Source organism: Saccoglossus kowalevskii, chromosome 17 (assembly GCF_978046115.1).
Source record: "Saccoglossus kowalevskii chromosome 17, keSacKowa6.1, whole genome shotgun sequence".
NCBI lineage: Eukaryota > Metazoa > Hemichordata > Enteropneusta > Harrimaniidae > Saccoglossus > Saccoglossus kowalevskii.
The window spans coordinates 15322820-15328819 of NC_140657.1; positions in this window are offsets into that span (position 1 = coordinate 15322820).

Genomic DNA, 6000 nt, shown 5'->3' on the forward strand with positions numbered 1-6000 from the left:
GAGGAATGGGTGTTGCATGGCTACTGTTTTTGTGCTGACTCTACTGTGCGTACGACACATTCTTAACGCGAAGTCGTCATTAGTATATCCAGGTTGTCAGGCAGTAACTATCTACTGAAGTGCCTGGTGGTTCTTGCGTATACGTGGAGTCGGTCTATTTTTTTACGTTTTTTGCCTCTGACGCACTCCATCTCTACCACGTGTCGATGTGTGTGAATATTCTGAGACTCCGACACGGTAACTCGGGTCGGCAACTGAATTTAGTTATAGACAATAATGAGAATTTCCCGGACAATGAAATGTAATTTCCCGAACGATTAAGCAAGCAGTTAGTTGTTTCCAAGCAATTAAGCAACTAAGTTAATTGTTGAAATTCGCAAAAATTACTGACAAACAACACAACGAAAACTATTCTTCTACAAGCATTCATAATAATTGCTTGCATTATGAAAGTCTGAATTTTCGGTATTTACGTCACAGAGTCGTAAATTTCAATTTTTAAAAGCGTGAGGCAACATATTCTCAAACGAATGATTTTTTTCAAACAGAGTCAAGGAATAACGGACTAAAAACATTGATACATTACATTGCCACCCGGTGCAATACAATCTATTTATACGTGATTCATCATCGGATTTTTTCTGATGTTTTTCTTTCGTTATTTTACTGATAATAAATACACAACAAACAATGATATTGGTCCTTGGTGTTATTTGCCGCGTCACTACTCCATTAATCATATACTGTAATACGAATATTTTGCCTTGGAGGAAGGAGAGGGCAAGCGGACGTAGTATACCGTATTGCTTTTTAGTTTGCACTGTGACACTCCAGCACTTTCCTGTATATTAGCTATTAATATTTTTCATATATATTTTTCACAAAAGTATAGTTTTTTTTCTTGGCGATTGTGCTCTTTCGACGTCAGTCAATATGCTTCTCTTTACTTTAACGTTCAAGTCTGATTTTCGTTCTGTTGAATATTTCTTTTATGCAAATGGGTACAGATTGCATGAGTGACTTCCAAATGAACGCACAATAATATATCATTGGTAGTTTCCCAGATTTAAAAGACAGACACCAACAACAGAATGGTTTAAGCTCCCATGATTACATCATGTGCGACATTTTTGAAGTAATTCAATTTGTAATATGTTGTATTTATTCTCATAAGCTTTCAGACTCTTTAGTATATTGAATTTGTAAAAAGCAATGCTCATAAATACTTAAAAATGAATTTCAGTAATGTTTTAAAAGTCTGGTACAGTAAACCTTCAAAGTGTAATTTATCATTATGTTGAATTGTTCACCGATCGTGAGTTGCTGACTTATCAATATATTCGTTTTTTTTAATATTAGTGATTTTTATTTCTGAATTCGACATGTTATATTTTTCTGTATTACGTTTGCCTTGAATATCTGTGTAGTTAGGGGACTTTAACAATTGAGCACCTTTATTATGCAACTAATTCACAATGTACAGCAATTGTAAAGCTTTTTGGATAGCTTCATTGAAATTGTTTTCAATTGAATTTTCTATTTTGCTGACACTAGGGGGCGACATTGCGTGTTTGCAAGTCTTCGTAGTAATATAGAAACAAGGATAGCGGTGTAACTGCTGAAAACATACAGATATGAGTTTCGATGCCTACTTCTGTCACGTGACAGTTGATCAAACTTCGCATACAAAACATGTACAGGGATTTTCTGTAATGTAGAAATTTGTTTTGTAAGGCGGGCCGGGTCTGGTCGGTTGGTTTTTGTTATTGTACCCACGACTATGAATTAGACTGAGTTACAACGTTTTTCATTTCGCTTTCATTTATAACATTTGAACTAGTGTATCAGATTGCATTTGGTATAATATTTTGCTGAATGTTTGAGTAATTGGTATTCCAGAAACGAATACGCGTTTAAATAATACGGAAAACAAATAATAACTCTAATTTAACACTTACTCTACCCTCTGGATGACACGTCTCATACTTGTCCTCATTGTCAGGTTTAGCCACACATGCACTGAAGCTGAGCTTTTCGGCTGCGGTACACTTTAAACAACCTCCTTTGAAAATAAACGGAAAAAAACAGAATATTATGATAATAAGTACTCTAATATGCAATACACACACTTCAGTGCGTTATTAAAACAGCATACTAATGAAACTAACAGCCACAGTATGTTAGAGAAAATCAGATAGCTGGAATATCTTTTTGGAAAATATCGCTTTCTGGCGTTGAAGCGCTCTCCCGACCAGAATGTATGATATTGAGATTTTTCGAAAATTCGGAAAACGTCCCTACCGGCTTCTCGTGGATGTGGCCTACGTATAACATCCCATATCGGTTGTCTGTGTACACTTGCGGACTGACAGGAAATCTGACGAAAACATAAAACATTACATTAAAGACAGAGTTGTCACGATTTGTATATTAACTAACGGATTTGGTTGCATAATATTTGGGATCAAAGCAGGCTTACACAATATCTAACGCTTATTGTGATTTTGTATAATTTTATGGAAAGCCCCTTCCATATACACATGTATGTTGTATTACCATATAATAGTCCAACTCACGAGTGTATAATGTGTTTCTTATACTGTCTTCCTCGTCGTTTTTGCATTTCAAAATGATAACAATTTATATATGTTCAAAGCGTGAGTTTTTGTTTGTACTTCAATGTGCATGACTTTGCATTACTAGCACGTAAGTCTGTCCGTATTACAAGAAATATGAACTGTGAATTTAAACAAAAAACTTACCGCTAGTATCACTAGGCCAAAAATATGCAGCCCCGAAGCCATGGTATCGTGCTCAACCAGTGGCTTCCTCGAGTGGTATGCTGTGCTAAGTTTGTTGCTAGGTATATTCGATCGATCGGCCATGGCGATTTAGTTTGATGTTTCTCCTTAGTGTTTTTATTTTTATTTTTGGTTGTCATCTACTCATTTATATTTTGTAAACAATCCTAATGTATAACACAAAGTTTACAAGAAGTGTAACACGTATTTGTAAGTTATAACATATAAACCGGAATTATATAAACACACTTTTGACTACAAACTCTCGTTTAACAATGCATTGGATACATGTTGCGACGTGAAACTTAAAAAGCTTCGTGATCTGTCTGTGACACGGATAGGTATGGAAATAATCAATCCTGATTACTTAGCTGATTGAATAATTAAAACATATGCTGCCACAAAATTCCACAAATTAATATCCGAGCAACGAGTCAAACCAAACATTTTCAAATGTGTCATTACAAAACAAAAACGCAATGTATGATAAGGTAAGTAAGTTTAAATATACAGTTTAATAAAATCCAGTAAATGGGAATGTAAAACTAGCATACTTACTTTAGTTCGAGTCAGAGTTATGTTGCCGCGTACACATGATATGTAATCGGACTTCCCATTTCTTTATTTCGACCGATGCAGCGATGGCCAGTCTATATGAAATATAGGAATGGCATTATATTTTTTTGACACCTTGTCTACATAATGTGTTTATAGACAAAATCAGGAAAGGTTTACCATTTGTTTGAGATGTGAACATTATTTCGACATTCTGACAGTATGATAAATCAAACTGGCGGCATCGTAAGATCAACATTAAAGTGAATTCTTTCTGATCACTAAGGCAATAACAGAAAGATTTTGATAAATCACCCGTTAAAACATTATCTGGTTGACGGAGTCACATTATTCAATGTAATGCGTCATTTCCACTTTGTAATTGTAAATATGTGTAAGCTAAACAACATGTTAAAATTATGCTACACACATATCCTATCTTCTTTAGGACAGTAGGATAACTAAAAATCTTTATATTTTAAGTTTCAGTTTTATATCACACTGTTTGCTTTGGTCTTTGGTTTGGAGTCATAATGTATAACTTGTTGGGAAAGTTATTACTATCATATTCATCAACTTCAACAACTATTAGAAATAATGGATGCATATCATAGTCATCAAATTCAAAATAATTCATATTTATTCTTTTAAATATTAATTTTATTTATAAAACACGATAATGCATGTGAAACTTTATATCTTGTAGTTGAGTTGGACCGTTTAAAATATTGTCACCATCTCTCGGAACAGGTCGTTGCAGGTTAATACGGGTATTGAATGCTATGTTTGAATGTAAAATATTATCGTTAGATGTATGATTTCTAAGAGAATGTGGCTGAATTAATTATAAGGTCTCTGGTCACTTCAAGTATGGTTCATGCCAATGCTCTAATTATATACCATATATTTATATACATCAAGGTTGCGATCTTCGAAATATCCATAGTTAAGAAATAGTCCTAGTTTGTAATGGTCTGTATGGGATAAGCGACTTGGAAATCTTAGGAGAGGATTTTGCGTTGAGTAGCTTTTATGACATTGACATTGCACACAGGACAATTCTCAGTTGATAACAATAATCTTGGTACATGCAAGTTACATCTCTGAACAAATTCAGTCATGATATTTTATGAAACGTAAAAAACTTATGGCGTGATATTTTCCTTGTTCTTAGGTTCCAGACTGTTCCAGACCACAGGTAAATACACACCTGATTGTTTCATTTCATTCCTAACCGCGGTCATCTGTTGTGAAACTGTTATAATGTTTATGAGAATCGTGCAATGTCACAACTTTTTTGAGATAATGAACATATAAATATTGTTCTATTTGTAAAACCTAAATCTGCAAACTCAGTTTTTCTGCACGTTTCACATGTTTGTTTAACACAGTGAGAAACTCACAGCGTGTATTCACGGCTATAATGGATTAACGAAAGCATTGTCATTAACCACATTAATGATATTCCCCAATACCGTTCATATAATATTGTACAACAATCTTCATTATTACCTCACCATTGATATATTGTTGTACAGTACAGGTTGCATAAGAATTTATAGTAATTGGTGTTAGCTAGTGTTATTAAAATGTGAATGATCTATCTTAATGTAAACTAATACATACAAAAGCCACAATAAATAAAGAATAAAGTGAATTTCTACACCGCAAATGCAGACAGATACTCAAGTAGCATTGTATAGCTCACAACATGCATCGACAAACGATTAATTTAAGGAATATACTTCAAATTATTAAACCGTATAATTTCAATTAGGATTAAAACTGTCCTGCGATGTGTTGGCACAACCAGCTGAAAAGAATGTCAACAAGCCAAAACACGAAGTATGTCTGATTCATATGCTTGAACGGTAAATACATGGTTACTATATCGCGCCGTAATATCATATGTATGTTTTATTCCAAATTTAACAAACTTGTTCTAATATATTTCACTTCAAGCGCAAGACGTATATTGTATATTTAGGTATCATGATTTACAGTTATATAGCATATCAACAGTTTTTCCTTATAAACAGTTTGAATAGTAACGAGAAAATAAACCTCAAATCAACCGGAAGCTTTACTAATCAGCTTACATTGTAATTTCCGTTCTGTGACAGATGACACATAGAGTGTGTTGTCAGTGTCTAATTAGCTGAGCAGAAGTCGTACGAATAGATTATATCATCAGTACATGTGAAAGCAGTGGTGATGTAGTGTGACACCGGCAATACAAAGAGAAGCTTTTCCTTAAAATGAGCAGGGTAGGTAATAAGGCTAATTCATATTTTCGTGAAAAAAGAAAGAGAATTCAGTTGTTTCATTGGCGTCGCGCTGATGTACGTACGACCATTGACTATATCAGTTGTTACAGGAACAGTAATGATTTGTTGTCTCGTGAATGCTTTAGTTTCGCTCAACTATATACATATATGTTTATTTGATAATTTTAAGATAGAAACTCGCGTCCAGGCAGTTGAATATGTTGATTTACAATTGTTTTCTTACATACGATTACCATATACATAAGAACTCCCAGTATTGCACACATAAGAATACAAGTGCTGGCGTCCGTGTGCGAAGCACACATAGGGAGTCTTTGTAATTAGTCATTTGTGTGTATCTTTGCAGATATTTAGTT